Raw genomic sequence first — 9,600 nt, 5'->3', positions numbered from 1 at the left:
ATATAAATATATACTATCTATATAGAGTGTGTATATGTATACACACTCTATATATATGGACAAAAGTAGGTTTTTAATTGTGAGTACTTAAAACACTGTTTATTCATGCATTATTATTTATTAATTATTGCATTATTTTCCATAGGAACAACTATGAACCTATTTTTGCCCCACCACGTGTGTGTGTTTGCTATTCACATAGAAAGAGAGAAGTGGGAGAGAGGAAGACAGAGAGAGAGAGGCTGAGAGTGAGTGTGTTATGGTATGAATTGTGTTCCTTCAAATTTTATGTGTTGAAGCCCTAACCCCCCAGTGCCTCAGAATGTGACTGGATTTGGAGATAGTCTTTTTTTTTAAAGATTTTATTTATTTATTTTTAGAGAGGGAAGGGAAGGAGAGAGAGAGAAACATCAATGTGTGGTTGCTGGGGGTTGTGGCGTGCAACCTAGGTATGTGCCCTGACTGGGGCACATTGGTGGCTATTAATTGTTAGTAGCCCTCTCAGTGTCCCACAGGACACTTCGATGCCCTGACTGGGAACCGAACCTGCGATGCCTGGTTCGCAGCCTACGCTCAATCCACTGAGCTACGCCAGCCAGGGCGAGATACAGTCTTTAAGAGCTAATTAAGTTAAAGCAAGACCGTTAATTAAGTTAAAGCAAGACCGTTAGGGTGGGCCTTAATATAATCTGTCTTGTTCTCTAAGAAAAGAAAATTTTGCAGCGTAAAGGCAGCCATTTATAAGCCAAGGAGAGAGGCCATGAAAGAAACCAGATCTGCTGACAAATTGATTATGAACTTCTTGCCTTCACAACTGTGAAGCAATAAATTTCTGTTGTTTAAGCCACTGGGTATGTGGTACTTAATTATGACAGTCTTAGAAAACTCAGGTACATACATAGGTGACAGATTGATGGATAGGTTGATAGATATAAATGTATGTGTGCATATGTATGTGGAGGGGAGAAAGAGAGTAAGGAAAAAGTAGACTAGTAGGACCTCAGAAGCCAAGAGCTTACATGATGGTGAGTTCTCTGGCCTTTCTTTTTTGCTTCATACCACATACTTGGACTGCAAAAGCTGGCAACCTAGAAATGACAAGGAGTTTACACAAAAACTCTTCTCTGTACCCAGTGAGCTAGGGAAGGACAACCTTAAAAGACAGAAATATTTTAGACAATAATCAATTTGCTATGATCAAGTCACAAGAAAGAAAAACCATGACCACACCCCATCTACACCTGTAAGGCTGAGCTGCAAACTTAGACTTCTACTCTTGTGAGGCTAGAATGAAGTACTGTCACATCCACCCCCATCTTGGGGATGGTGTCAGAGAAGATGAAGTCAGGAGTTAGAATTTTCATCTCCACTAACTAGTAATGAGGCCACCACCACAATGTTAATGAAGACCACAGCTTAGGATTTTATATCCACTCAGAAGTATCAAGATATCCCTCATCCCTGCTGTCAAAGCAGGCCTAGTGGAGTCAGAATTCTATCACCCAGCAGTAATGCGATCAATCCTACCACAATGTCAGTGGACTCATGAGACCACACAGGAAGAGCTCACACTCACGTATCCACCAAAGAGCAATATAGAGCTCCCACTCCTCTGATTGTCAATAAAGGTGAGTGAAGCACATGAATTTCTGCTTCCATCTGGAAATAATGATGCAGCATTTCTCTACCTCCTCTACCTGATGAAACAGTGTAAGAGAAAACAAGCTAAACTAGAAGTTTAAATAAGACCCAATAAGACCCTTATAACTTAACATAAAAGTGTACAGATTTCAATCCAAAATCACCTCTTGTACCAAGAAACAGGAGTATCTCAGGCTGAATTAAAAAAAAAAACAATTAATAGCCACCAAGACCAAATGACAGAAGTATTAAAATTGTCTGACAAAGACTTTATAAAAACTGTCATTAACACACTTCACCAAACAATTATAGACGTACTTGAAAAAATGAATGAATAGAAAGCCTCATCAAAGAAATATAAAAAATAAGAAACTGAATAAATATTTGACCTGAAAAACAAAATAACTGAAATAAAAAATGAGTGACTAAGAAAAATACTAAAATAGGGGGAAGTGAAGAAAGAATCAGTAATCTGGAAGGTAGGATATTAGAAATTACCCAATATGCTTAGTGAAATAAGCCGGACACAAATAGGAAAAAAACACATGATTTCACTTATACATGGAACTTAAAAAGTCCAATACATAGAAACAGAGAGTAAGTGGTGGTTATCACAGTCTGAGAGGTGAGGAATGGGAGGATGTTGGTCAAAAGGGCACAAAGTTGTAGTCATATAGGATGAATGAGTTTAGAGACTTAAGGCACAACATGATGAATGTGGATGATAATATTTTATTGAGTATTGGAAATTTTCTAAGAAAATAGATTTTAGATACTGTCATTACAAAAAAAATGATTACTGTGTAAGTAGAAGTGTATTAATTAGCTTATCTTCATTGATGGCTAGGCAAAGAGTTCTTAGACTTGACAGTAAAGTCACATTGATAATAGGATAAATTGATAAATTGGAGTTCATCAGAATCAAAATCTGTGAGTCTATTAAGAGAACAAAGGGAATTTACACTGTGGGAGAAAACTATCTGAACCAAATGTCTGACAAAGAACTCATTTGTAGAATATATAAAGACTCAGAACCCAGAAGTCAAAAAGAAACACAAAATAGTTAAACCACATAAAATACTCAACAATTCAGTTAGAGCCTAGGCAACAAGACATTATGAATATTGCAATAAAATAGATATATAGATAGCAGATAAGCAAATTAAAACACATTCAATATCATTAATTATTAGGGAAATGCAGCCATGATATAGCACTACATACCTATCTGAATGACTAAAAAAATAAGACATAAAACAATTACCAAAAGTGTGTAAAGATGGAGAGAAACCGAATCCCTCATACACTGCCATTGAGAATGAATAATGGTAAAACCAATTCTGGAAAACAGGCTGGTACTTTCTTTAAAAACTAAATATGTAATTATCATACTACTCAGTAATTGTTAGCCTAGGCACTTATCCCATAGAAATAAAAATTTATGTAAATAAATGTTTATAGCTTTATTCATAATAGCCCAAAACTGGAAACAGCATCACCACACTATGGAATACTATTCGACAATAAAAAGGAACAAATTAACGATACGTAAAGGAACCTCGGATGAAACCCCAGAAAATTATGCTAAGGAAAAAATCCTCAAAAGACCCATATTGTATGATTTCATTTATATAACACTCTTGAAATCACAAAGTTGTAGAAAGGGAGGACAGATTTGTGGTTGACAGGGGTTAAAGGGGGTAAGGGCAAGAGAGAAGCGGGTATGGCCATGAAATAGCAACACAAGAGTTTCTCGTGATGATGAATAAGTCTTGTAACAATTGGAGGCCATAAGAAAAACACTGAGGTTTCCAAAAAAATTCTGCCTCAGGATGGTAAAACATAAAAATCCTACCAGAAAGTTAGTTTATTGGCCTATTCTACAGCAGTTCGGGGTTAAAACTGCATCAGTTTTTGTCTGAGCATCCAGACTTCTGATTAGATTAGTCTCCCATCCTCTACATCCCTTTCCAAGGTTTCAGTTACCTTTGGCCAGCTGGGGTCCAATAATACTGAATTAAGTGGAAAATTCCAAAAGTAAACGATTCATCCATTTTAAATCATGTGCCATCTGAATAGTGTGACAAAATCCTTCAAATCTCACCCTGCCCCACATGTGTCACCCTTTGCTCCAGCGTCTCCCCACCCATTACTGAAGTAGTAGGTGTCCAGTTGTCAGATCAGCTGCTCCAGTATTGAGGTGCTTGTGTTCAAGTAACCTTTATTTAACTTAATAATGGCCTGAAGTGCAAGAGTAGTGATGCTGCCAATTCAGTTATGTGTGGAAAATGCATAAGGTTTAAGTGAAAATGCTTTAAGTGAAAATGTAAACATCCTCGATTTAATAAGTCATTTTCTCATAACACCTCATCACAAGAAGCATGAGTACAATAAGATATTTTGAGAGAGACCACATGCACATAACTTTAATACAGAATGTTGCTATAATTGTTCTATTTTATTATGCTAGTTATTGTTAATCTCTTACTGTGCCTAACTTAATAGCTAAATGTCAACATTATTATGTATGCATAGGTAAAAACATACAATAGTTAGGTACTAACTGCTCTTTTAGACATCCACCGGAGGTCTTGGAACGTACCTCTGTTGGATAAAAGAGGACTATTGTAGTTAGTTCTCACAATCACCTGAGCCAAATTCTTAAAATAAATCTGTTACTATATCTTATTGGTTTTGTTCCTCTGGAAAACCCTGACTAATACAGTGATATAGCTAATAAGATAACAATGATGCTAGAATGCCATCATACAAAGCATAAAAAAGTATTCAGTAACCAAAAGAAGGACAGAAATGAAGAGAGAGAGAGAGACAGACAGGCAGAGAACAAAGAACACAGGGCAGGGGACCATGCTGCCTAGGTTTCCTGGTGTCAGCTCTCATGCACCTGCAGTCATGCAGGAAGCCTGGCTGCTTGCTGTGGTTGGCTCACTCCCACTGCCTAGAAAACTGGGGGCCTGAGCAGCCTCTCAGACTGTGGCATGAAGGGCCTGGGTTTGGGTCCCACCCTCTATAGTCATACCTGTTCTACATGCAGTTGGACAATCCCATTGGAATCTGATTGCTGTGACTGCCATGTGCCTGGAGTTTTGGCCTCTGAATCAGGTTATTTCTCAGACTGGTATATATTATTCTTCTTCAGGATTGGAGTTGTGCTGATACATGGAGCAGATTGTATTATTAATGACATGGAATAAGGACTATGATGAAAAATGTGCCTCTGTGATTAGCATCCCTACTTCTTGTCATCACCTACTCACTAATAAAAAGAATTAAATGCTGGCCCCAGCTAACCTTAGGGTTGACTTTAATTGGGGAGCATTATTTGAATGATCTGTTGTCTAGAGCTCCTATAATCTGTTTGTCTTTCTCTTTATTTTTATGGAATTATGTGAATACTAATATATAATTTTGTCTATCCCTATTGGGACAAAAGAGATGATGCTGTCATTGGTCTTAAGTCCATGACACTGTGAGTCAGTGAAACATCAAGCAGTGGCTCAGTGGCTTCAGTGTTGTGAGGCTGGAGACACTGAGTCTGGGAGTGAACAGTGAGCAGAGCACTCCCTACTACGCTGCCCTCTGTCAGGTGAGACCACCTGGCTCTTTAGATTTATCCTCTACAGAGTCACAGACCTGAGGAATGTGAGGATAAATTTATCCCCAGACAAATAGGTCTAATAGTATTCTTAGGGATTGTCCTTGGAAAATAGCATAAAGATAAAAAGATAAAATGAGGAAAATCATACTAGAATAGAAAATTGGCAAATAAATTTAGGAATTTTTAAAACAAATTTTTACAAAACAATCTCAGGTCTTGTTACCTTATAATTAAACTCAAATAAGCAATATTATGGTATATTAAAAATTTAAGAATCAGAAGATAAAGTTTTAGAGCAATTTGCCTGGATTTTAGTTGAACAATTTGCTAGTAAAATTCTTTTTTTTTATCACAGAAACCAGGATTCAAGATGACCTTGAGTATTTAAGTTGATGCATTCTTCTGCTCATTATGATTCTTTTCTTAAACAAGGGGAATTATATGAGTTTGAGCACATCAGAAAAAGAATCTCATAAGTTAATATCTGTAGGGTAATGAATTTTCTTTTTAGAGAAAAATAAAAGCTTCTACAGAAAATCAGGACTTGATTTTTTTTAATTGTAACCTCTATTCCCTGCCAAAATGTATAATTAAGAAAAGCATTATTGTTTGAAATTTTAGAGAATTTAAGTAAGCAAATAAAATGTTTTACCTACTATGAGAATAAAAGAACACATAACAAAACAGAAAACAGCAATATTATAGAGTTAAATGTAAGTATATCCATAGTTACATCAAATGTATATGGCCTAAATGCTCTAATTGAAAAGCAGAGGAGTGTAAGACTCAATTATATATTGTCTATAGGAAATCTACTTTAACTATACAGACAAAGATAGGTGAAAACAGAAGGGCAAAAAGTACTATACCATGTATGCATAAATCAAAACAAAATTGGAATAGCTATGTTATTTAACTATGAATTTTGATGAAATGTTTAAAAGAGGTTTAAAAGAATGCCTTCTGATACTTACCTAGGGTATCATAGTGTTATTTGTCACCTTCCTATGATTTTTTATTTTTTACCATGTCATTTATTTTAGGAGTTATCAAGATAGTTATTCTGTGGTTTGTATTTTCCAAATGTCGCAAACCATAAGTCACCTAGATGGACATGTTAGGCTAAAACTCGACAGTTTTTAAATCCCCTGTTTAATTTAAGATAAAATTAAATTGTAAGTGTGCCCGAGGTCATCTCTTTCTAAAATCCCCTCACCCTAGAGTAGTGTCCTCTGAGAACTATGTATATTTTATTTAAAAGCAACATAAATATTTAGAGATGTTTCTGTGTTAGTCTTTCTATAAAGGGGATGAAATCTCAGACCACTTGTGATAAAGGAGAGTTATGGGATCTACTGAGAAACTGTCATTAAATTGGTCAATCCTTTAGAAAAGTTTGATCCCTTATAAAAACTGTATTTAACATAATGTCCACCATAAGTTGCCACATTCTCTTTACATTATGTATATTTTCAATTCATTAATTTTTGTTAGTTTAATAATAAGGGTGACTATGTTCATTTATACTTTAGCTGTGTAAGAAACACAAATAAAACTGGTTTAAACTAAACAGAAAATGTACTGGCTCACCTAACTGAAAAGTAGATAGCATAGTTTCAGACACTGATAATATCAGCCACTCAAATATTAGCATCAAGACTAGATTTTTGCCTGCATCTCTCAGCTCTGCTCTCTTCCATGTTGGTTTTATTTCCCAGACAGTTCTCTCCCCCATGGCAACCCCCAGGATCTTGATGTTTGTATCTCAGCAGTTTGTGTAAAGAGCAATATTAATTTCTCTTTCTTAATAGTTTTCACAAAATTTTCCAAAGTGACTACCCAATGGTAGTCTGCTTGGGTAAATCTCTGAATCAGTTTCTGTGGACAGGATAAAGACATTCTGTTCTTGGCCAGGGAGTTGGTACGTGCTCATTGCCAACAATGTGGTGTGGTTACCACATCCCAACCATGAACTGAGAGTTAGAGACATATGATTTCCAAAAGGAAAATTCATATCTTTCTAAAGAAAGTTTGGGATTAGAGGCTAGTCAATCCACAAATATATCAAACACAACAAAACATCAATAAACAAAATCTATCCTCTGTAATCATTGAACAGGATGCTTAAATAAATCCTTTGCACAGAGCTGATGCTTAAAAAGTATTTGTTCATTGAATGAAGCATTTTAATGCTTACATTTTCTGTATAAAGTTACATGGCTCTTAAAAATTGGAATGATTTTTCTCTCAAGATAACTTAATCTTCCTAAACTCTAGCAGTTCTTATTTTGGCATGAGAGATTTCCATAAAGAAAAAGATTTCCAAGGGAGAACTATAAAAAATTCTCTCTTAATTTGTCCTTTGCTTCCATATTTTTCCTCTGCTGGTATATTCTTATTATGTCTGGTAATTAGTGCAAAAATTGTTTCAAAGAGGCTCACTCTCCTCATTCTAGTAAAGCTTTGGGTGGCAGGGTGGAATAAATATGTCCTCAAAATATTAGTGTTTTAAGATTAATATGTACTCTACATATTTTATTATACAATAATCGTATATTTTACACATTAAAATAAATTTATATATTAATTTAAAAAGAGATTATACTATGTCATGCACACTCTCTATCCTGGTTTGTTTCATTATAAAAAGCAAATAATTCCCAGAATTCTGGCCAGAATTAGGAGAATAATGAGTTTTTACTCTATAACACCAGTCTAACTAGTTTGTTACCCCATGTCTTGATTTCATTGTCACCAACCTCCAACCAATCAGGCAATTATTTTAAAAGCCAATAGCAAAAAATGTTGGGACTTTGAAATCAGAATTCTGACAAGCAAAATTATTCTGCCCTCCATGAACATGCTTTTTTTAAAACTCTGGGTATTTGAGAATCTTCAAGTGTGTGTTCTGCTTGATTTAGACTAATTGTGGCATCAGTTCTACCTCCTGAACAGAGGAGGTGATCTAAGTGGGATTTTAATCCAGCCATTAGCCTGAAGAAAAGCAACAAGCTTTTCCTTTCCTGCTGGATATGAAGGAATGTTTTGCTTCAGGTGCTGCTGGCCATTGCTTTATGGCCATAAGTAATGATCATGCTGCTAGACAGAGTAAACAATCAGTTGGGTGAAGAAATAGGGAGGAAAAACACTAAGTCCTTATCTGCCTGTCTTGAGGTAATATTAGCTATACAATTCTTTGCTTTCAAAAGAGTATAAATCATTTTTGTTATATAAGCAGATTGAGAAGATGATCTGTGACTTGCAGTTTATACTATCCTAATAGAGTCAAGATTCATATTAATAAATAATAATAGTTTTCTATTAATAATTTTAAGGAATAATAAATCATAGCACAATCAAAAATATATCACTGAACAATATGTCAAGGAACCTGGAATTTAATTTCTGATTCCCAAATAATAAACTGTTAGATTTTTATGGGCTTTCTGTCTTTCAAACAGTAACATGGGACAAAAATACTGTCCTATACTTGGAGGCTGAAATAACATAACCTATATAAAAAGGCTACATGATGCCTAAAGGGTTTTTGAAAAAATTAATTTACTGTGGCATTGATGCTAATGAATGACTAATACAAATGTTGCAAGAGCACCCTAGACCATTTGAATTGGTCTGACCACTTATTATCCTTGGTGAGCATGCAATCATAGCAAATTTAGGCCAAGTCTCCATTAACAAGAAAAAGCAGAAAATCAGGTCAGTTCCCCAGATAATTCAGATAGCAAATTTACCTGCTCACGAAAGACCCAATTTCTTTTATTTTACCAGTCAGTTGCTTCCAACTGGGTGCTTTGCTGCCTGGATAAGGATACCTTACCACCATGTCCTATTCAAAAAGAAGAGGAAGGCACAGCCCTATCCTCTTCTATTAACAAGAAGGGTCTATTGACAATCCCACATCATCTCCACATATGACTAGAGGTTGAAATAAAAAATGCAAATCAACTAAGATAAAAGATCATCTGGTACTGAATCCCAGAAAATTTTAAAACTTTGCCTGGGCACAGTGTATGTCTAGGACCACTGACATGAAATTCATCAATGGTGGTTATTAAATCCCCTAGTCCTGCCACTATACCCACAGGTTCCTATGCAGGAGACATGAGACAGAGCCCATAAAAGTATGTTTAATAAGCTTCCCAAGTGACTTTTAAGGTCATAAAAGTTTGAGAAATATTAACACAAGTCAGGTCTTATGCTTTTCTGCCTTTCTATCTAATTCTTTGGTCTTTATAGCTGGTTCTTCAGTTGATTATATCACAAATTTTGGCGGGGGAGAAGCTCAAAAAATAATCTTAGGAAATAGTTTAAGCAGTTTT

The 9,600-nt window shown here is 35.5% G+C and overlaps 1 pseudogene; it reads left to right on the top strand.

The window, feature by feature from the left end:
- Positions 1 to 4,690: 4,690 nt before the first annotated feature.
- LOC123816962 lies at positions 4,691 to 5,396 on the top strand (annotated as a pseudogene).
- The last annotated feature ends 4,204 nt before the right edge of the window (positions 5,397 to 9,600 follow it).

This window comes from Phyllostomus hastatus, unplaced genomic scaffold, assembly GCF_019186645.2.
Source record: "Phyllostomus hastatus isolate PE091 unplaced genomic scaffold, TTU_PhHast_1.1 phas_contig_1, whole genome shotgun sequence".
Classification (NCBI taxonomy): Eukaryota; Metazoa; Chordata; class Mammalia; order Chiroptera; family Phyllostomidae; genus Phyllostomus; species Phyllostomus hastatus.
Note: the sequence above shows the minus strand (reverse complement) of the source record. Positions and strands in the feature narration are given on the sequence as shown.